Source organism: Dermacentor variabilis, chromosome 4 (assembly GCF_050947875.1).
Source record: "Dermacentor variabilis isolate Ectoservices chromosome 4, ASM5094787v1, whole genome shotgun sequence".
Classification (NCBI taxonomy): domain Eukaryota; kingdom Metazoa; phylum Arthropoda; class Arachnida; order Ixodida; family Ixodidae; genus Dermacentor; species Dermacentor variabilis.
The window spans coordinates 98,897,848-98,922,450 of record NC_134571.1 but is presented as its reverse complement, the minus strand read 5'-3'; the positions used below and the strand labels follow the sequence as shown (position 1 = coordinate 98,922,450).

The 24,603-nt window shown below is 44.7% G+C and overlaps 1 long non-coding RNA gene across 1 annotated transcript in view; it reads left to right on the top strand.

The window, feature by feature from the left end:
• Positions 1–13,713, top strand: part of LOC142577861 (uncharacterized) — a 34,476-nt gene extending 20,763 nt beyond the window's left edge. Inside the window, exon 3 of the long non-coding RNA XR_012827082.1 lies at positions 13,593–13,713. This is a non-coding gene — a long non-coding RNA (uncharacterized LOC142577861). The remainder of the gene's footprint in view (positions 1–13,592) is intronic.
• Positions 13,714–24,603: the final 10,890 nt, after the last annotated feature.

Here is a 24,603-nt window from a genome sequence, read left to right as displayed (position 1 = left end):
ACCGGCAACGAGAATAGAGACAACACAAAATGGCGCATATACCATTGAAGTAACTAAAACAATACTTGTATCGGCAATGTTGCAAGCACACTGCATGTCTGGCAAAGCTCAAAAAGAACACAACAGAATAGCAGCACAAAAAGGAAAAAAAAGAACATATGGCAGAAAGTGTCATATTTGTGAAATTAAGTTACGTGTGTTAATAAAAATAGGACGCCCCTGCCACCTTGTATTAGGTGGCACCTTGTTTACTTGGTATGACGGTGACTTATATCTCGTCTTAAGAAACTTATTTTCCTTTATTCAGCGCGGTGTGCGTTCTTTTTCTGTTTTCCCTGTTGGGACACGAATCAAAGCTTCCGTAATAGACGACGTTGGCGCGATACTACGTGTATGCTGTTTCATAAAACGAAGGAACTGCAAGACATGCAACGTGAACTGGTGAGCTGAACACTTCTGTTTCTACAGTTGAACCAGTACATCGCAGTGTTATAGTGACTGCAAATAGTGCTCTGTTGGGTTGCTCCCCTCCCATTACTAACTATCGCCAAGTTATTTTGTGAGCGTCGTCATGCAAGATGCGGTAATTTATTTGGCGGTCTTGATTCTTTCTCTGCCTACTCATTTTAGTGGCGTGATAAGCGTAAAATGCACGAAAATCAGAAGTCATTGAGTGGAGAAGCGGAAATATTGTGATCCTCTGAAACAAAAGAGCTATAATTTGAACAGAGGCGGAAATGAGCTTTAAATATCACGATGCCAAATCTTACAGAGAAATTGTTAGAAACTGTGGAAAGTGGAGGACAATACAGTTGACAGAAAGTTTCGTGTTTAGAAATTGCGACCGTGTCATGCGTACTGCAGACACTTTCTCAAGCGTTCGCATGGAGGGAAGAAAATCATCGAAAGCCCGCAGGACGGTACACTTAAAATGATGCTAGGAGGACCGCGCACCACCTTCTGGTTTCCGTTCGTTTATAGCTTCTTTCTTTATTATTGTAGCGGCGTTGCGAACTCGCCATGCCTAAGCAGATGTAGGATCATCTCGCGCCAGCGGCCTGTTTGGAAAATGCAGCAATTTAGGAGCTCTAACTTTCAGTCGTCTGGTTTTAACGAGCATCGCCTGGAGTGCTTCTTCTTCTTCTTTTGCCGTTTCTCTTCTGAATTTCTCTCAAGGCAATGGATGTCATAACTGCTCTTTGGGATAAGCGGCGAATGAAAATGTAAAACAGCTGACTTACGCTTGCGCCTGGTCTGGTGCCTACATTACTGTGGTCTCTCATAAGAACCTTTTTTTAAGCTGCGTGGTAACTCACGTGTACTCTGCGGATAAATGTGAGATGGTTGTGCGCGATATGCACGTCAATGGTTGTCTCTGGTACTTAAAGAGTGTAACTACTTGAAATATTTAAGGGACACAACGACGAGAAATAATAAAGCTGTTGAGAACAAGGAAGCATTCGTCTGAAGCTGTATTTCTGTTGCCATTATAGGTTGTTTTGTGCGAAACAAAATGAAGTTAAAAGTTTCACTGTTGTTATCTTTCGCTGAAACTCCAAAGCCGGTACATCAGTGTGACGCCATGAATTTCAAAGCATCTTCTCGCATTCGGTTCCGTGTGGCTCGGGGAAGCATTTGATTCTTTCAAAGTTCAGGCTCTGGTTCCTGTAGAGCGCAATTTACACCCTCCTTCATACAGTGACAAAAAAAAAATTACCCAGGCACGAGTAAACGCGGCCTAAACATGCGACGTCACTGCGTCTCTAGTGCGACGACTTCAAGACCGCATGGCCACCAGAATTTCGTCCTTGCATTTTTTTTTACAGCTTACCAAGTATCTTCTCATAGAAAGAATCGTTTTTGTATTGAAGGAGGTAAATTTACTAATAAAGTTCAAATTAATTTTTATTTAGTGCTCAATTAGGCATTTACGCTTTAACGTTAAAGTGCACTTCGACGTGCCGTCAACAAAGTGCAAAGGTGCGCAAATGGCAAAAGAATGACATCTCGCTTCGAAGGATATCCGTATCCATTTCTGAAGTCAACAAAACTGCCACGAGAACTGCTGTCGGAATGCCCCCAGCCTACGCATGAGGCGGTGTTCTATGAATTGAGCTACAGCAGGGAGTCTCACTCCTGTTGCCTTTATTGGCTCTATACTTTCGCGTAACCCTACAGTAAAAGCATGAAATATGGGCGCAGAATGAATGAATGACGTAATGTTATGCAAACAAAGCAAATATAAAGCTAGAGAGAGATCCAAATGAGAGAAAGGCAGGGAGGTTAACCAGACGTAATACGTCCGGTTTGCTATTCTGCACTAGGGGAATGTAAAGGGGAAGTAAAGACGGAAAAAATAGCGTGACAAAAATAAAAGCGTGACAAAAAAAATATGAAAAGGGATGACATGGAGTCATTATAGTCTTTCTAATAGGCCACTGTCACGTAGAAAAGTCAACAAAGCCTTGACCGAGTTTTGCTGCGACGACAGTTCACGTCGGCATTTCAAAACTGACTGTTCTGAAAGTGGCCTGTCGTCAAGGCGTGCCAACGCGGTCGCTAGTGACAGCCGGTGCGCGCTGTATCGAGGACAGTGGCAAACCACGTGTGCGATAGTCTCCTTGCCGCCGCAGTGCCTGCAAGCCGCGCTGTCGTCCATATCGATTCGGAAGGCGAAGGATCTTGTGTAGGCGACACCAGGCCACAGACGGCAAAGTACTGCTGTTTCGAGTCGAGAGAGTCCAGAGGGGGGGGTCGAAGTCGAAGGGATGGGTCCAGTCGGTGTAGACGTGTATGCTTTAAGCTTGGTGTGTTGCATAAAGTTTTGATGGCTTCATTTGCAAGCACACGAATTTTCGTTGCAGCGTCTGTTCTTGAGAATGGAATGGAGTCTTGCAAGCCCTCCTCGTGTGCAGATCGTGCTGCTGCGTCGGCATGTTCATTGCCCATTATGCCACAGTGGCTTGGAGTCCACTGCAACGTGATGTCGTGTCCTTGCTCGACGAGGTGGTGAAGCAGCAGTCTGATTTCTAGAACTAGTTGTTCGTGGGGTCCTCGGCGTAAGGCAGAAAGCAAACAATGAAGAGAAGCCTTGGAGTGAGTGAACACGCTCCATTTCTTGGGTAGTTCTTCAGAAATTACACGAAGTGCACAATGAATGGCAGCAAGCTCCGCGGCAGTCGATGTAGTCTGGTGAGATAGTCGAATCTTTACGGTGGAAGGTTTTGCATGAAAGATCACCGATCCTGCAGACCCATTCACCGTGGTTGAAGCGTCAGTATATAGATGATGATGCTGGTTGTACGTCTCGTACAGCAATAGCAGTGAAAGCTGCTTGAGTGCTGGAGACGAGAGTTGGGCTTTTGTTCGTATTCCTGGTACCATTAGTCGAACCTTTGCTTTAGCCAAGCACCATGGTGGAAACGGAACTTTCGCTGGAGCTGTATAACCTGATGGAAGGTATGCACGATAAGGCAGGACTGTTTCACAAAAGGAAGCACGTGGTCGATCCTCTGGCAGTGAGGCTAGATGATGGGCAGGGGCTCAAGCAAGGTGTCTTACGTGTGCTCTGAGCGCTTCCATGACTATATGGGTCTTGGCTGGGAAATCATGTGCAATGGCAATTGTTTCAGCCGTTGACGAACACCGCGGCAATCCAAGACACACTCTAAGTGCCTGGGCCTGGACGCTTTAGAGTGTGCGGATATTAATTCTGCAGGTGTTGGTCAGCACAGGCAAGCTGTATCGCAAATACCCAAGAAAGAGCGTCCTGTACAGCTGCATCATTGCATGTACTGAAGTACCCCAAACATTTCCTCCAAGAAACTTAAACACATTAGAGATATCCGTCAGGCGCTTCTTTAGGTAGGCCACATGAGGACTCCAGCAGAGGTCACGATCAATGATTACGCCTAAGAATCGGTGCATCCTGACATAAGGTATGCTTTGACTGTCGATAGAGACATCGTATAATCTCATTGGCTTTCGGCTAAACGCGAACAATGCGCATTTTTCTGGCGAGATCTTGAGGCCTTTTTCATTTAAGTACGCCGATGTTGACGTGGAAGCTTTTTGAAGTCTCGCGCGTACTTGCGGCCGTGTCACACCAGATGCCCAGACGCAGATGTAATCGGCACACATTGATACTTTAACTGCGTTCGGAAGTCGTTCCACGAGACCGATGAGTACAAGGTTGAAAAGCGTGGGAATCAAGACACCGCCTTGTGGAACTCCATGGTGCGTATAATATTGCGAGGTTGGGCCAGCTTCAGTGTTAAGAAATAGAGACCGCCTATGTAAATAACTGCGAGTCCAACGCTATAATGGACCACCTAGGCCCACCGATTCCAATGCTTCAAGTATGGCGTCATGAAGAACGTTGTCGTAGGCTCCCTTTATATCTAAGAACATTGCGACACATAACCTCTTACACCTCTTTTGGTGTTGAACATAGGTTACCAGGTCGATAACGTTGTCGATAGAACATCGGTGACGTCGAAAACCAGCCATGGCGTCCGGGTAGATATCGTAATGTTCAAAGTACCACTCAAGTCTGGTGAGAATAAAGCTAGTGGTAATATTACTAGGTATAGGGTGAAGACGGGGAATGCGGGAGACGGAAATTCAAGACGATGAGCCAAGTCAAGTCAAGACAAGTCCACTTGTCGAAACGTTGGTTCCTGCATTCACCTTGTTCACGTTTTGCTCATTGTCTAGGTATAGGGTGCTGGTACGTAGATTTCTGGTGTCCAAACTCTCATGACTCCCTGTAAAACGAGTTTACACGCCATGACACTGTAACGTAGCAGGCATCTGTATTTTCCCATTCCAAGCAACGTAGTTTCTTTCAAAAATATATAAGTATTTTGGTATTGTGCCTCTCTACATAGGGGAACGTGAAACCGGTCATTTGAATAGGAAGTCGATAGTCGAAATTCAAACAAACAAAGTTCTTTTCACGCGTTGGCTCTGGAGTGTGTTGTTACTATAATACTGTAAGAGTAGTCGGAGAATAAACTTTTCGAATTGCAGAGATTCGGTACAGAGATACGTTCCAGTCGTGTTGCACTATGTCAATTCCAACCCTGCATGAAGCGGAACTATAACAAAGGTGAGGGCGTGATCTTGAGAGTGCAGGCAAATATAGCGACCGAATTATACAATAAGAGTTCCTGCAGTGTATCTGGTTGAGGCAAATCCAATAGAGACAGAGCCCCAGTGCAAGAGTCTTATCGGTTTTCTGAAAGCAAAGCTGGTCACCTCGAAAACAGTGCCGACGCGTAATCTAATAAGGTTTCCCGTTGAACTGCTTCGGATGTTTACTGAGATAACACGGCCTCTCGGAACAACAGAAGTACCCAGCGCTATATTGAAAAATTTGTTTAAAAATTGCCGCTTTACAGAACACTGAAACTGGAATTCGACCCTACATGAAGATATCCACCCTTTATATGGACAAACGGCGTCGTTTTCTTTCCTGGAAGGGCCTCGACGGTGATATCAAAACATGCTAAGGGTAACTAGAGAAAGTTACAATTAAACTTATATTGCAGACAATCCTAACGCAATTCTCTTGCGTTGTCACTACTTGTTTATTGATAAAATTTCCCTTTTTTCAGTGAACGTCACAGACTTTCATGATCAAATTCTGCACATATTTTGGGCTATTTCTTTTTCTATGTCATACTGTGTTGGTTGTCGCGCGTGGAAATCCAAAGGTTCTCTGTCCTGTCTACGAAGGCGCACGACAAGGTGAACTAGGACCAACCAACCGTGGTGGCGTAGTGGCTTTGGCGTAGCGCTGCTATGCCCGGGATTCCTGGCTCAAATCCCGGCCACGGCGGCCGCATTTCGATGGGGGTGAAATGCGAAAGCGCCCGTGAACCTTGCGTTGGGGGCACGTTCAAAAATCTTAGGTGGACAAAAGTAATCCGGAATCCCCGACTACGGCGCGCCTCATAACCATGTCATGGATATGCCACTTAATAATCCAGATAAAAAAAGAACCTTCGGACATTATTTCAAACATGGTTCGATGTTTCGGAGCACACACGGATCCATGATGCTTATTTGTGGCATCGCGCATGGAATCACGTTGTGTCCCCATCTATTAAGTGACGTAGTTTTTCCGCACTCCACAAGTTGAAACTTTCTTTGAAAGAACCTCCATGAGCATCTCACTTTTTTCTGCTAGTGGAAGTCATTTCCCTGAGCCACCGAACATTAAGGACAGTCAATAAATGTGCGAAAATTGTATAATTTCATTCCAACGCGTGTGTAGACTTCTCTGTAAAAAACAGTCACTAGGTGGAAGGATAATGCCTTGGAAATTTTCGAGCAATATTCCTACTTAGAGAAGCGAAATATCGATTTGTGATACAGACAGTCATGCTGCGCTTTATTGAATGTAAAAAAGATCGCAATCATCGGTTCAAAGCACGCGCAGAAGTAAATTATTGACTACAGGCATTAGGAGGAAGGACGATTCACCGCGCTGGCTTAGTGGCTACGTGGTGGCGCTGCTAAGCACGACAGCGGTGGCCGCATTTCAATGGGGCCGAAATCCAGAAACGCCCGTGCACCATGCATTAGACGCACGTTAAAAAATCCTAAGTGGTTGAAATGAATCAGGAGCCCCTAACTATACGGCGTGCCTCCTAGTCACATTGTGGTTTTGGCGAGCAAATACCCAGAATTTATTTTTAGTTTAAGAGGAAGGACGTAAACTATTCTTTCATCAATGGCGTCGTAACGCGGTGCGTCGAAGGTGCCGTCAAACATGCCTTCAGTAAAGCTGCCGTGTGTGCTGCAGCACTGCAGAATGAAGTGAAATATAACCCCATTGGGTAAGCCACTGGAGTTCAGTTAAACCAGTTTCACGTCAGCGATTTTTTTGTCATTGACACCTCATTTTCATTGACTACTGGCACCTATTTGGTAAATGCAGGTCACGCACACAAATGCGCACATCACGAATGAAGGGGGCTTGCGGAAGGTGTTCTTTACTTATACGTGCACTCATTTCTTTCGCGCTTAATCACCGCTAACTAACGCCGCCGCGGATGTGTTGCCTCAGCTTTTCGTTTCCGTTGTGAAAGACGTTGCGCTTCAGGTAGAGCTGGTCACTGATTCTTTCAAGCTACCTTGCACTTTTACTGAATCGGGTGAGCTCTCTGAAATAGCGTATAGAGGGATGTGGAGATTTATATTCATTCATTGCCGACCATGTCCAAAATGAAAGTTGTCGACACGCCCGATGCAATGCAGCTTGTCATCTTCAAGGCTAATAATACAGACATATAGTAGCATGATTCAATATTGCTGGTTATGAAATGATAGTGACACCATGTTATTCCGACCTTTATTAATCGCCTACCACCTGTGCGATACCTTCGTTTGACCTCTCGCGTATGGTACTGCAGATTTTATTAAGAACATTGATAGAACAAAGAATACCACTGAAGCCAAAGTTTCGACAACAGAACTTGTCGAAACATTAGCTCTAGCGACGTTATTTGTTCTACCACTGTTCATAATTTCAAGCCTACATCTTCGTGTGAACTGGTCTTGTTTGGATTACCGCACATTTCTGTATCATTCGCTGCATCGTGGATCTTCATCTGTTCGTCGCTTAAAACGTGTAACTAATTTTCCTGCTGTGTAGAAAGCTGAGATCTCTTAGCTATTAGTGCCCTTGACGCATTTGACACCAAGTTAGCGTCGCAACCTGGTCAGGCAAGAGCATGCTGCGACGGCTAAGAGCAGATTTTTGCCCTTTTCAAAACATGACTGAGTGGCGTCGCCTAGTGGGAGAACTTGAACTACACGCAAGATGGCGACAGTGATACCTCCACCTTAACGCAAACGGTATTAAACAACGAAATGCAGTAATACATAAGCTGGTACGCCACATTTTTTTCAGTCCATCTTCAATCGCGACAAGTGTAATGCAAATCAAAAATGATAAACACTGTGTATTCTGACGTGGTGACTGCTATCATTGTTTCGGTATACATAATGTGAACTTTTATGTCGCACATCGTGAGGCTATACGATCTTGCTTCACAATTGCCGCGAGGTCTTCGACTCCTCATTCGTGCCACCAGTGCTTGCCCGAAGAAGCGCGACCCTTTTGTGTAGGCTATGGTTGGGCGTACCGTTTACCAATGCCTACGCGTGCCACATAGGGATGGCCGACACCACAACAGATTGTGGCAAGGCGGAAAAATTCGTCATGTTCTTTGCCAGTGCCCGCAGTACAGTGTGCAGAGACAATCGTTTTCCGTCGTGCTGAATCATTTGGATGACCAGCCTCTGTCGGAAGAAATAGTTTTGAAACATCGACACGACTTAACATCGCATCAGAAGGCCGTGCAAGCGCTGCTGCGCTTTTTGGTATCGACCAGCCTATGTGGACGCCTGTGATCGCAACGCCTTTTGTCTTACCGGTTTTCTTTTATCTTCTTTTCTCTTCTTTTTTTCTTGTTCCTTTCTTTTCTCCTCTCGCTCTTTGTCGTCTTTACGATCCCTATATCCCCCACCCCTGTGCATCGTAACAACCTGGAAACTCGCCGCTAGTTAACCTCCTTGCATCGCCCCCCTCTCTCTCTATGCCACTTTCATATTTGGAGCTTATGCCGTGTTTTGCACTCACACGCTTGAAATAAACTGGTGGCTGTATTCGTTCGCACGTACTAGACAGCAGAGCTGCAGTAATCTCTGTATACGCCACCTAATAACGTACAGGATGCACGCATGCGTGCAGAGACCGAACGCAGTAGAACCCAATTGTTGGGACGTGATACATAAACAATCATGAACAAGAAGCTCTATATGTGCTTCAAGCTATTGCGTTTAACGTTCCGTGCACTCTTTCAACGCGATTTCATGTATAAACAAACAAAAAGAAACGACAAACAACTTTGTTACAAACACACTGCATGCAAATACTAAGAAAAAAAGTGCTCGCGTGTCGCTGTTATTATCGGCCGTAGGCATTGCCAAGGCAGCCTATACTTTGTTAGGTTTGACCTCCGAGCACGCGCGCGCACGCACGCACATGAGCTTACATGCTCATGTAAGCTTAGAGCTTACATGAGCCGAGCATATGATTGAACGATTGCTTGATTGATTTGAACGGTTATCAATGCTGGCAACTTTTGCGTCGTTTTGATTCTTGCATTCTTTTGCTTTTCGACGAGTGTTAGTTGACCCGACGTGTTGGTGTAAGGCGAGCAGTTGTGTGTTACCTGAGTGACGACAGCGCCAAGGCCACGGCACGACGACGACATTAGCATAACGACAGCAACGGCGACGATGACACGACGAGATATTTATTGTAATTTGGCTAAGAAACATTACAAGCCGTTCTGTCACGGCATGGGTCGATCCAGAAGGTGGTACAATGTCGCATAGCATTTCAAACCGCTGGCCGTCATAAGAAAAAAGAAATGGGGGAAGCTTGTGCGTCCTACTATATGTAAGCAGCTATGCTACGGTATGTAGCTGAATCACTGTGGTAAAGTTTGCAATTGTGTCTGCGTTCCCTTTTGTGACATGTGCAGCGTGCGCCCATAGGACTCGCTTTTCAAAGCAAATTGTTGCTATGCATGCGACAGCGCACATGAGTCAGTCGTCTCAAAGCGTTAGTTGTCGTTGAGACTAGAGAAGTAAGCATGCCTCTGTGGCAGAATGGGTAGAGCATCGGGAACGCTTATCCAAATCCTACCACTGAACCCGTTATGCTTTGTTTTCTGAAAATGCCCGAAACAAGGCTACGCAGTAACCTATAGCAATGCACGTGGTATGGAGGCAAAAATATTTCCCAATTAAACACTCCTTGCAGTAATATTAGTGAAAACCTTGAAGATTTCCAAGTGATGGGCTTTAGAATTTGACAACATGGAGTTGCAATGCACGTTGGTGAGCCAGCGCACAGAGCAACCGGCAGAAAGACAGCCGTCTCAACCTTTCTCATTGCATACAGATGCAAAAGTGTGCGGAATTTGGCAATCTCTGTGACGAAATTAGTTAAACAAGATGGGTGGATGTCAATTTTTGCTTTCAAGGGTGTATACTCTATTATCTTATCGAGAACTGTTAGGGAGTAGTGTACCCTGGCCAAAGTCGAGTCAAATGAATCACATAGATTGAGCTTATCACAGGCACATAATCTTCTCAATAGTTTCCGAGAATATCGCATTAGTCTTTACGTCAGAGACGAGTGATTCCAGAGTTTGGCCAATGGTAACTGCGCAGCCATTCGAACGGCAAAAATGAATTTGCAGCCCGCCAACACCTGTCGCGCGTCTCCTACGGAAACGCCCGTGCGCGTTGCGAGGCCCGTTATTTGGGCTGCCACAAGAAGGTTTGTTCTTAACGACCTAGGAACACTCACTTGTTTTTGTGTATTTGAATGCGTTTGGATGCGTTTGGAGTCCTTGCTCGAAGCATTCGCGTTGTTCTGTGCACATTTACCGTTAAAAGAAAGACAAGTGGCGGCATCCGCAGGCACTGAAATATCTAACAAAACACTACTAATACTACTACTACTACTACTACTACTACTACTACTACTACTACTACTACTACTACTACTACTAATAATAATAATAATAATAATAATAATAATAATAATAATAATAATAAAACCACTGACATCAAATATGACCCGGCGGGGCAACTAGTTAGTTGACCTTACAGATATCACTAAAGTATAAAGCGACCGGAATTACGTCAGTGCATGTTTTGTAAGGTAAACACCGAACCACAAAAAAAGTGTGGGAAGAGAAAACTCCTTACAGCAGCGATACGTCAGGAATAAGGATGCATTTCAGAACCTCGGAAGGTTTCTTAGGGACCCAGTTGTGTTGCTGCATGGAAGAATGTGGATGTTAGGTACCGAAGACTACTTATGGCTTCACCCGGTACATAGTGGAAGCGTCATGACGACAATACCTATCTCCAATATTTAAAGACTGCTGCCACAAGTGTTCGGCCACAACTCATTGGTGTTGTTCTCATAAAGTGAATCATGCGGTTATGAAGTCGCAATTGTACGCATGCGAGGCTCGCCTGCTCAGGGATGTCGCAGGACTCCCTTGCGGACGCACAGTGCCTTGCGCACACTCGTGCGACGATGTTAAGATTTTGCCATATCGCAACCTAACCCGCAGTTTTCACTGGCGAGATCAGTGAGGCGCTGGCGGTAGTTGCGAGCGAAAACTGGCGACGGCAAAATCACGAAGTCGACAGAGTGCCTCGAGAGGGTTTCATTCTCCCCATACTCAAGCTCGCTGCGCAAGAGAGACTCGTTCCCTATTCCTTCTTTGTTTTGTCCGCCCCGTCGGCGCCTGCGTAAGCTAAGAACTAATTCGGCAGCTCATTAATCTTAGTCAGCACTGACTTGACGCCGCAGTCATGACTTGGGTGACCCGCCACCACTCGCTCGCCTACCAGACAGGGCGGAAGCGTATGGCGCGTGATGGGCGCCGGGATGATAGATCGAGCCGATTTTAGCGCCCCGGCTGCAAAATGTGCACGGCTCAAGTTGAAGGGCAAGTAAACAAGTCGCTCATGGTGCGAGGCGCATTCGGTACTGAAATATTCTCCCCGCTTTTTTTTATCCCTCCGTAATTTACAGATCCTTTAACTCTGGCTTTCCATCAGCGTCTCTCCTTCTTTTTTTTTTTTTAGAGGCAACACGCTACAGTTCTTGGGTGCTGTAAAGGACATACTAAAAGCCACTCTTGAAGCGAGCTTATAACAGTGGCAGAAGGAGACAGGGGAAGCCGATAAAGCAACAAGATAACGATAGGCTTATTTTGGGGACGAGTATGCCAGCGAAACCGGAGTGTTGTTCGCCTTGCATCCATCACTGACGGCCTGACACGCTTAGCGTCGAAGTATTTTTATTTTTCTCATGCTTGACGACAGTGGGGCAACAAATATTCGCACGAGCGGAAAGAATAACAATACTTACTTGACTACGTTTCTGTTAATATTGCTTGCATGTCTATACAACATTTCTTCTATTTCAAGTTTTAATCTATACTTACGCCACGAAGTGTGCGTCACAAATGCAGCTTGCTGCTGCGTCTCGTTCGCCATTTACGATGTGCAATAAGAATGACTTGGTGATTTCGTCATCGCTGACGTGAACATCCACAACCCGTAAGACGATAACAGGCACGAGAGGTTTTGATACCTTCGCAATTTATGAGCTTCATTATTGCGCCTAACTCAGTGCTTTTACAGAATGCGCAACGAAGACACATCATTTACATTTCTGAAGCTTTAAAAAAAGCTAAAATAAACAGTTCTATTGGGCAATGCGCTGATCAGCAGGTCCATAGAAAGCTCCTGCCTGGGATTTTTTCCACATTGCAGCCTATTGTGTAAAATCCAGGACCTACGAGTTCCAAGTGTCAAAGGACGTTGTTATCAATATTACACGAAAGGCTTGAACATATAGAAAAGCCATGGGCTCACGACTGTTAAGCGCAGTAAGTGAGTTGTGAAAATTGGTGTGACTGAACTGTAGGGATCTTTCAATAACAACAATCTACTTTAACAGCCGATAATAAATAATTTGACATAAAAATCCGGTCAACTTAAGGATCACAGCCCACATGTGAAGCAAGCAGCAAATAATCTACAGATCCATCTACAAAGGAACATACCACAGTAACATACTTATAGAAAACTTCTTTGGTACTAAAGGAAAATTGGGGCTGCATTTTTTCCACGCCCGGTGAAGCTCTAAAACCTCTCAGGCAGTAGAAGTCCAATTTTTTTGAGACATTCACAGATTATCTACATAGCCAGTAGCTGAACGAGTATATAAAATACGTTTCTTTAGCACAGCATATTATGGCGTATTACAGGGTGAAATGTTCTTTACAGAACTTTTTGGAGCTCCGCTGCCAAGTGTATTATTATATTTATACATTCATATGTTTATATGCTTATATGTGTTATATATGTTTCTATTAACATATTTTTCATACTTATATGTGTCTAGGTTCACTGATGCATAGTTCCAGCTGGCGTCGAGGCTAATCGAGACCTTTTTTATTGGTGACGAATGGCATATTTATCTTTTTAAAGCAACTGCACCTGCCGATTTGAACAGCCACTTGTGACGACCTCCTCTACGGGAAGCGAACTTCCCTATCAACTGAGCTCAGTTATATTCGCAAATTTGACTAAGTGAAAACGGTGCACTTAGATGGTGTAGCCAGAAATAACAAAATGCTTACTAAAGATAGCTATCGTGAGTAATTTTTTATAACTATCTGGCACTTATGGTTTTTTCATGCCCGAAGGAAGCAGTTTAACGCCCCCAGGTGCGTATGCAGCAGTGTACGAACATGATCTGTTTTCGCTGCATGCACCATTTATTTTCTTGTCTGCGAAAAAAGAATTGATCCGTACCTGATTTTCTCTTAACGCCACCGCGCGAATGATAGGGGGAATATTAAGCGCAGTGTAGAGCACACATAATCGTTTGATTAAATGTTGTCATTACGATGGGCTTGCGTGCAAATTTCATTAATGGCAAGCGCGTATTTCTGTCTTCTTTTTTTTTTCAGAGGCGAGAGAAAGAGAAGAAAGATAAAAGCGGAAAGAAGCTGATTCCTCGTCACAGATTCTGCTCTTTATTTACAAGGAAGCTGAAGAGAAATATAAACATGCTATGTGTCGGCACATGTTTATATATATCTGATAATACATACATACATGCATACATATATATATATATATATATATATATATATATATATATATATATATATATATATATATATATATATATATATATATATATATATATATCGGCGACAAGGAAAATCGTGAAGTCGCATCTTGTCGACTCCAGGCTCGTTTCGTTGAGTCGATGCTCAATCCTTTCTCGCCTAATTAATTGCTCTAACGTGGAGACTACATATTGTTCATGGAAAGCGCACCCTACGAACGACCCGTAAAATTCCAACCAGCCTGATATTTCTGCGCAATAATGTGCAAGCGGTGTATATTCGGTATGCTGGGCATTTCCGTCACTGTACACTCAAGGCGTTAGAATCTGTAGACATTCATTTTGAACCGCAAGAAATATATTTCGAGCTCGAAAAGGAGCCACTGAAAATGCAACAGTGGGGCTTGAAACTCGGAACAAGTCACGTTTCTCTTAATTAAATCGTGACACCTTTTAAAATAAATTCCAGACAACTTATGTCATCCTTTCAAAAAACGGCGAAATGAAAAAAAAGATTTGCCCTTCAGATGGCAGCTACGCATTTTTACTTATTGCACAGGTGTAGTTGGCAGGTTGGCGAGCTACGTCTGTATAATCGGTTGTTTTTACTTCACAGTAGTCATTACACTGACATGAAAGACGATGAAAAATGGAAAACCATAATTTAATTTTGTAGAGGTGTCTCTGATATATGCGACAGTGAAAGAAACATTGACACTGTATTACTTTTGTTTAAAAAAATACGATCGCCAGCCTAGACGTTGTGCATGCACAGTGAAAAATGAAAGGAGCCTTTTTAGTCGACTCGTGTCTTGTTCTCGCTTGGTCTCAGTAGAGACCGATGTGTTTAAATAATCTTACGTTTGTTATGTACAGTCAGGTGATAAATTTGTCATATTGATATAGAATTTCTCAAATTATTTTTTGGTGACTGAATTATCGGATTTTTCTTAGGTAAAGGTATGACTTAAATATGCATTCATGCTGTTTTATTGAACGGAAAGTAATAAGACGGATTAATTAACCCTATAACGGTGGTGCTCCTCCTCTCATGGTATCAGTCAATGAATCAATTGAATTATTAATCAACTGATTATATTATTACACAATTCTTTAGTTAATCAATCATTATTTACTTTATGAGCCCAGGAACAACCAGAGGTCTGAATAATGGCAGACAGAGAAATGAAAAGGTAAGGCAGCAAGGACCAAAAGAACTTGGTAGCACTTTGTAGCTTCGTGCTACAAGTTGGGTGGATGGAAATTTTTCTTTCTTTCATGACCTTTCTTCCACCTTGCATGCTTTCACAGAACTGATTTGCCTTCTTCCTTATCTTAGTCTTCAGAGTTGTCGAACTGACTCAGCGATCTACTAGCTTCCTGGTTAGCTAAGGTGAAAGAGTGACCACTTTGGAAAGGCGACTTCAAATGCGAGGCTTCATTCCTGGCAAACTCGTACGGGTGTTTGTTGTAGCTTCGCGCTACAATTTGTACGGATGACAATTTCCCTTTCGTAAACTTTCCTCCACCTTGCGATGGCAGAATTGCATGATTTCTCATATGTATCAGATAACATAAGTAATAACGCGAGGAAGAAGCTAAACAAAAAGTGAGAACTGGACGTAATACATGAAAACAAGCACACTAAGCATAAAACAACAAATATGAAAAGGACGGTTTACCTAGAATATATTACAAGGTTAGTCCCATAGATTCATTGAACTGACGCACGGAAAAACGAGGGAACAAGCGAAGAACAACAAGGACGCAGCGCTGCGTCCTTGTAGTCAGTTACGATTAATTGGCATCAGTTAGAACGAATCCGTTCCAATTTGCCCAAACCTGGAGTAGTTGTACGATTCAATAAAAAAAAATTAGGAGAAAATTCCTATAACAACGTGCGAAAAGTAACTATGATACAAAACACAAAGCTACAAGAAAAGAAAACCCAGCCAGAACTTAGCTTCCCGAAATGTATAAGTATGCGATTGCCTACCTAAACTGTGATGATTGTTATGTCTGGACAGCTGCGCGGGCGGGCGTCCAAAGCGAACCACACTCTCATTTTAATGAAGTGACAGTTCTATAGCTCGTATCAGTTACAAACTTGTGATTTCCTGCACAGTGTTACGCAATGGCGTACGCTTAACACACCGCCAGTTTTCTGTTAGATACCTCAAGCGGGTGATGTCCGTCTGGATTGCTATAAAGGAACGCGTGGTTAATGGTGGGATTGGAGCCCTGCATTGAAGCACACCGGCCCAATGCTCTAAACATTGGGCCACAATCTCTTAATAATAATAATAATATTTGGGGTTTTACGTGCCAAAACCACTTTCTGATTATGAGGCACGCCGTAGTGGAGGACTCCGGAAATTTTGACCACCTGGGGTTCTTTAACGTGCACCTAAATCTAAGCACACGGGTGTTTTCGCATTTCGCCCCCATCGAAATGCGGCCGCCGTGGCCGGGATTCGATCCCGCGACCTCGTGCACAGCAGCCCAACACCATAGCCACTGAGCAACCACGGCGGGTCACAATCTCTTGATTACTTTCTTTATTGCTAGGCCACGATCACACGAATACTTGTCTCCGGCAAGAACCGCCTTTAAAATGTCTGGTGCTTGCGTCACGTGCCACCTTCTCGTATTATTCCTTCACGCCGACTAACGCTTTGCGAGCTGTGGTAGACGGCACTGCTTTCGGGATCGGCCCACGTCTTTAGGACAGACCACGATACTATAGACAAAAGAAAGAATAAAAGAAAGGACACTCTCAGAGCACCGAGTGGACGAATAAAATAAAATTAATTTCCGTGGTTTGACGTGCCAGAACCGCAATTTCATTATGACGCGCACCGTATAGTGGCGGGCACCGGGTTAATTTTGACCACCTGATATTTTTGAAAGGGAACCCAATGCGTGTAACAAGGGCGTTTTTTTTTTTTGCATTTCGACGCCATCGAATCCTGACCGCAGCAGCCGCGGCCAGGATTGGAGCCCCCACCCTCGGTAGTAGCGCGATGCCATAGCCACTACGCCACCACAGCGGGTTGGACGAATTCATTGTAGCGTTGCATGCAGCAAGCAAATAAAGCTGAACCCAGCCTCCGATTTCGGCTTAGGCGCTCCCAGTTTGAACGACGGCTATTTATCGTACGTGTCAAGTACGGCTGCGGCCGTCGGTGCTTTAATGGTGCGGTGTTTTTGTTGAACGTGCAAATTGCAGATAATAGACGGGAGGTGCCTCGTAAAATTATTGAATATTTATTCTGCCATAACACAAATGATCCTGTCAGGCTTCTTGTACGTTCTTCCATTGCTGCGGCACCACGGTACATCGCCGTAAAGTTGTCATACGAAGCTATGGTGGCTAGAACGGCAGGTGTGAACATTGGTGGCCGCGGAGCGTAGCAGCAGGTTACGCCAGCAGCGGCTTCGCTGCGGTCGCTACCAATATCTCCCCACTCGTGCGGCGAGCTAGTGGAGCGCGTGGCGAACGCCAATGATTAAGCGCTACGGCCGATAGCGTATCCATATTCAACATAGTGCATATTCACCAACATGCATATTTAACAGCGCCTATAGTGTTATTTATACGTTTTCCTGTAACATTAAGAAACAGCACGTGCATAACGATTACATCGGAATGATAAATTGAACACTGCGAAAAAAAAAAGAACAGAAGACCATAACAATGAGCTATCTCGAGAGCCATGCAGACGTATACAAAGAAGCGTACTCCTCGCTCAGACGATGTAATAAACTTTTTATACCGTTTCCAGTATAGACGCAGGAGCAAGTAAAAGCTCACTTTTACATTACAGTGGCACCATCTTTGACCGTCTTAAAGCATATACAACCTCCAAATGTAGTATCTAGTTTTCCCTGTTGGCGGCCGTTCACTTTCCGGCTATTATGTGAAAGTTTAGTGGCAGGTGAGTACAAGGTATTCTTAGTTGCCCCGTTTCAAAGCACTCACATGCATACACAGTGCCCGAAAAGTTGAAAGATTGCATGATTTTTTGTCTATCAAGAACGTCACGCAACAGCAAGTTTGAAACTGCTTTTTTTTTTAACTGAAAAAGAAAACACATTTGTGCAGGCACATTCCCGCAATGCCACGAAGCTTGAAAGAGCGCATCCGCTACCGTTCGCCTTCTCTTGCCTTGTTTTCTGCTTTTACGATGAAATAGAGCCTTTTACTGCATAGAACTTGATGCGGCTGATAGCGATATTTTTCGAGTGTCGTGTGGAACCAATTGGAGTGAGCTCATTCCTTGTAAAAGCGGAAATCAAGTCGATTATGGTATTGGACTTTGGCTTGGGGGCGGGGGGGGGGGGGGGGGGGGGGGAGTGGGAGATGAAGCAGCACGCAAGCGAGTCTTCCATGTTTGCGATAAATGTCTCCATTTAATGACACGGGCAAAGCATTCCTCGCATGTCTACTTCTTTGATTAAGCCAGCGTGCGCAGGAATTTGAGAACTAGGTGGCTGAATGAGCGTTCCCGAGCACTCGTCACATTTGACTTTGTGATCTTCCTTCAGGCAACATAGCTTCTGGCGTATAATATTACTGCGCTTCATTCCCTGAGTGCCTTTTCTTTTCGCTGCTTCAAAGCGAAAATGATTACTTTTTCCGAGCAGCCTAATGCAGACTTAAACAACCGCTTCCACGAGCCCAAGAGCAAACGAATGTGTGTGCCACATTAAAACTTTATATACTATCATGCACTGCTGTCTTGGTGCATCGAAACTGTTCTAAACAAATTGGCTTGACGGTAAGCGTCAAGAAAACAAGAGAGCTTAATTCACAGCTGCCAGCTGCTATGGTGCTTTCTGAAAACAGGCATTTCTGCTAGCGCCATCTGTTATAATGGATTACGTTCATACTTCCCCTTCAGCCAACATAACGAAGGTTCACCTGACAGCATCAGCTAGAAACCGTAAATTACAAGCATGCGTCATTCTCATATTTCAACGTGAGAAAAATGTGTGGTGAGACGAAGCGTGTGAAACTGGTGAACGCGCGAGACTACAAGAGCACTTTTGCTTTTACGAAAGTCGCGTAGAAAGCACTGAAACATCGCTCACAAAACCACGGATACTATACCAAGAATACATCTAATAATTCCCAAGTATTCACCCGTTCCCAAACACTTTTGCCTGCCCATTTAGAAGCCCGAATACACAGACGACTGACGCGTTTTATCCGACACAATCTTTGGTTCCACCGTAGTCGATGGAACGTCACTTGCAGAGGCCAGCCAGATCGCCATTTGCCAGACGTTCGGAAATGCTTCCGCGCGCGTTCAAAACAAATGCGCGAGCGCAAAGCGCGTTTCCGGTCGTTGAGAATTCAAGCGAGAGTTTTCGACGGGCGTGTGACTCGTTTTTGCACTTCTATGCGTTATGTTTTGTTGGCACTTTTGCAGGTGGCAGTAACGAGTACCCGAGATGTTACCACTACTAGCAAACTCTCGCTGCATTTCTGACAGTTTTGTCTCTTTGCTGTCGCATTGAGCACATTTTGGCCCATTGCTAACTAAGAACACTAGTTCCGAAAGCAGTTATGTATTGTTGGCGGCCAAAAAAAGAAATGTCAAAGCCTTTTTCCCGTGAGATCCCGTCAACGTTGCTTAAATGTCGACTACAGTCACAAAGGTTGGCATGCCCTAAGCCTAAATTGTTTGAAACGCAGCCCATTGCAAAACAAAAACAGAAGAATATCTCGTTTTACCGCTGTCAAATGGAGGAGTAGTTAACGCAGAATTGGCGCATTCAGAATCCCCATGGGCTACAAATACAGGCCTAGAAACCAGAGTATTCAAAAGCTAGATGCAACAACAGAAGCCGCCGATGTACGAAGCGGCCTTGTATCGATGGCTTGTCTGGCTTCGCTTGGTGGTACAAGGAAAACAAAAGTTGTGAAATATTTATTTACAAATGTTCAACTTCTTTCACATATAAGAGCTTTCGATTTTAGTGAGAGGGAATAAAACAACGAAACATTTTTTTCAAGTTTAATTTCACTTTATTTTTATTTGATGCGTGCGCTAGCAGGCGATTGGTAATATAACTAGGCGTCCACATAAGCTTAATGTTTTTCTGGGCATGATGTTCTGGGCATTGTAAAGTTACGCCATATTGTCAAATTCTGTAATGGTGACATTTTGATTCAATCAAAGATGTCATAGCGGCCCTTTCAGGCAGTCAAATCCAGCAAGATGATGAATTCGACAATATGGCATAATTTGCCAACGTACACTGCAGCACTAATGCTGCCAGTTACGCCGATTGTTCTCACTTATATATTTTTTTTAGTTCTCTGTGACGGTGCCTCCAAAATGTGAACAAGAGCCCCCCAAAAATTGGCAGTGGTTTAGCTCGGCTATGTCAGGATATACGTAGCGAAAGCTAAGGCATAGCATGGTTAGCCTTGGTTAATCTTGATTGCAAGTCCAGGTTAGTCTGGTTGTCTAGCTATGTTGCGGCGTTTAGCCAATCGTTCGGCGCGCTGCTCGTCTGTTTCCTGGGCGATTAGTTTCCTCTTCATCTCTTTCCGATGTCGATTCCAGGCCTCCTCCTGCTTATCAGAATTGTGGCCGTCCATACCGCCGCCTCAACTGTGGTTGCGGCACACGCGAGCTCTCCTTTTCAATCCTCCGACATGTTATCAGGCATGCGACGAAGCTGGCGAAGCTGGAGTGGAGGCGAGCGCAACGACGAGAACGTGGTGTGACGTCATACCAAACGGCGGCTGCGGAAAGGCGCGGCGCTGCGCAGCGGCGGAACACCTGTGGCTCGGTTCCACTAGTGGCGCACGCGTAGTAGTGACTAGGGAGCGAGAGAGAGAGAGAGAGAAATATCCGTGGCAAGGCGCACGTTGTTACGTCATGTGGCTCCTCGGAGGATCGCCACGGCGAAATCACAAGTTCGCGGCCAGTAAAGCTTTCGCTTTAAAAAAACGCGGACAAGAATTCGAAGCGACGAACACAAACGCTGACTCACAACTACACGTTTATTCAGAAAAAAATTCAGAGCCCTTCCACCCTGTGAAGAGGGAAGTCCATAGAAGCTGTTGCTATGTTGAGGTTTTGCTATGTTGGGGATTCGATATGTTGAATTTGACTATGATGACTTTAGTATTAGGCGAATAACGAGACATCTACTCAAAGATCCCGGTTGCCGTAATTTCGTGACTATTGTAATCGTTGCCTTGTGATCACTGTATTAGACGGCAAGTGGTTGCGCTTTCACTGTGTTCGCCATATTCGCCATGTTCTTCCCGAAGGTTAGGTCGGTGCACGATTGGTGACGAGTGGTGGCATCTGCTAAGCACGAGGTCACGGTATCGAATCCCGGCCACGGCGGCCGCATTTCGATGGGGGCGAAATCGGAAAACACCCGTGTCCTTAGATTTAGGTGCACGTTAAAAAAAAACCAGATGGGACGAGGCCATATCTAGCACGCAACTTAAGCTCCAGTCCATGGCCGTCCAGAGGGTCCGTGAAAGAGCGGAGAGGCTTGGCCTCCCCATTCCGACATGGGAGCAGCCAGCGGCGAGCCGGGGGCCCCAACGGGTCTCCACCGGCTAGTCCCTCAGGACCTGAATAAAAGTTCATTGTCTGTCTGTCTGTCTGGTCCAAATTGTGGTAGACCCTCATTACGGGGTGCCTCATAACAAAATCGTGGTTTTGGCCGGCAAAACCCCATAATATATTTCATTTTTTAATTTTTTTTACGGTGGCATCGCTGAAACGCTCGAGGCCAAAGCGCCCCGACATGAAGGTAAATATCCACGCACCGTCGGGTCTGCTCTCATCGACATTGAAATCTCCCACGATGACGACGGGCGCATTGTCGGCGGGCTTAATCTTCCCGAAAGCTTGCACCATTGATCGTGACACGTTTCGCACACATTCTCTTGCACCACGTCTCCGGAGCAGATGCACTGCCGGAACCCACCCGCTGCCACTTCACGCTGTTGCGCACCACGCACTTCGCCAATCGTGGCCAAGTCTCCGGTGGACCGAAGACGGTCGCGCATGATCGGTGGATGGAGACAATGACGTTTTATTATTGCGCGGCTGAGACAATCACGGTGCACGATCTAGTACGCCGCACAGGTGGCCGCCGAAGAGCGCGCAGCGCGATATTGCGCAATGTCGGGAGAAAGACGGTGCTCGCGGCAAGGAGTAAACACAACCTGGGAAAGAGGCGTCGGTAGTGGAGATGAGTATGAATAGTTGGTCTATGTCCACGGAGACGAGATCCGCCAGAACATAGCCATCAACATTTTTGCCGTAAAAAGTATAAGCAAGAGATCTGTGCCAAAAAGTAAAAATGGATAGCAGTAATCTAACATTTTTACTATCGCGTTCAACATGAGGTGCAACGCGCGAAAGTTGGCTGTAGCTACGCTCTCGAAAAAAAATAAAAATAAATGTGTCCACCAAGTGTCAACTACAAAGAAAGACAAGGTCGATATACATGGCGGATCAAGTGGTTCAATATGTTGATTACATCCTTCCAATCTTTTCTCGTTTCTTATTTTTTTCTTCTTTCTTTTTTTTATACATGTTCACTATTCATTCACGTAGTATCTGCTTCGTATTCTATTTTACGCGCAATTACCTCGACCCTACGCATATGGTGCAATACAGTTTTATCGTCTATATTTGAGCTAATTACGCCCATACCGCTAATTTTACCTACCCTGCGACGAATTCTAGCGTTTTGTGGACACCTACGAAGGCGCCTTCCAGACACTGCAGCCTCACGCGAACCCTGCCGAGTCCAAGAGAACTTCCTCCATTTGTGAAAAGTGTGCCGTGCGGTGGCTTCGCCTCAGCATGTCCATGTACACGGAATGCACCCTTTACAGGGATATTGTACAATGGAGGTAATTTTCCGATATGCAAGGTGTTTCAGCGAACACTTCCAAAATTTTAAAATATTTTCTGTGATAGATAAAAAAAATTATAGTCCATGAATTGCTCTACTCGAAGAGGCGTACCTTACTTGCCCAAAAAATAAGATGCATAGCCAACGAATTAATAAAAATTATATAATTCAGTTTTAAACTTATGGCACATATTGTAATTTTCAAATTTGAGTGGGTGGGACTGCAAGGCGTATCCACTTGAAAAGAACTGTGTTGATGACACCGTTTACGAGAAGCGCGCAGTCAAACTCGCCGCAAAAATTAACTGTCGTTCACTAAATTTCCTAACAAAACGTCGTTTTACGCATTGAAGTACAAAAGTAACTGGGACGCCATTGCATTTCTACACAAAGCTTGGGAATTAATACCTTGAAACTTGTGTCACCCTGAGAATTCGTTCCATGTGTATCCGCCTTGTGAACTGCCCGGCTAGGAGGAGGCGAGAGAAAAGCAGAAGGCAGGGAGGTTAACCAGAATAACGTCCGGTTGGCTACCCTACACCGGGGGAATGGGAAAGGGGAAAACAAAGTTCACAGGGAGAGAGAGAGGAGGGAAGGAAAGAAGTAAATTGCGGTGAGTTCGCTAGAATGTGTAAATTGCAATATGCGCCATAAGGCAAATAATTAAAAACATAATTAGTGAATTTTTGTTGATTAATTGATTATGCATTTCTATTTTTCTGCAAGTAATGTCCGCCTCTTTGAGTAGACTAGCTCATGAGCTCGAATTTTGCTATCTGCAACAGGCAATCTTTAAAAAAATGTTAAGAGTGTTCACTAAAACATCCGGCATTGATGCTAATAACGCTCTCTTATTGCCTCAGGAAAAACTAAGTTTTGATAGCTTGTGCGAGTAGCTACGGTGCTCTATAGGCACAAAATGGTCATTTTTTCCTTGGAAGTGGTTACAAGGTCATGAAGTCGCAGATACGCCAGCCCCAAATGAAGCCAGCTAAAAAGACTTCGTCTTCAAAAAGTGCAGAATTCTTAGGCACTACAGCAATGCGCATATACCGCTCTGCTTTCACTCGTCTGCTTTTTTGGCGTAGCGATAAAACGCTGGCACACGGAGCAGCTATCGTTGTGTCACGAAAAGTAAAGAGATAAAAAAGAAACGAGAATAGTTACGAAGGTGGCGAGGCGGCGCGACATGACGGAGAGAACGCTGTGCTCAGAGCTGGATGCATCCGTGTTGCGCAGTCGACCAGTGCATTATCGCTCCATGAAGAAAGCGGATGACGGAAAGCATGTGGGTACGCGCATCGCTGGAATAGTGAAACCCACTGTGCATTTTTTCTCGGGAGCATCACGGTGGCCACAGCCCACGCATTGGAGTTCATATTGAACGCAATAACGCAATGAAGCTAGGGCGAAGTTTGGTGCTAACACGTAACGGGAGAGAAGGCTGAATTGTCACCATGAAAACTTAAACACTTCCGTAGCTACGCCAATTTCTCTTGTGATAAAGTGAATGCAGCGGAAGCCTCGATTTCACTTGGGAGCTTCCCACTGAAAAAGAGATATAGTGTTTAGATATGAAGCTAGTGTCACTAGCAGAGCATGTGTGTTAGCAGTACTGTACCAGGGCGGTGAAACCTTTGCTACGGTACGGGTCTAATCATTCAAGACTTGTTAAAATGAAATATTCATTCATTCATTCATTCATACTACCGCCCTACTTTTTTGAGGCCTTAGGGAGGAGTTTGAGCAGAGATAGAACATAAGACAAGCTCAGTATACAAAACCAAAACTGGAGGGAAAAGAAAGAAAGTTACAGGAGGAGACACACGCTCCAATGCGTACACACAATACGCAAAAAAATGCCTTCCTTGAAAGGAATCCCAGGGCAACCTACGAAGTAATAAAATGGGTAGATAATAAAAAGAAAACAAATGATACAG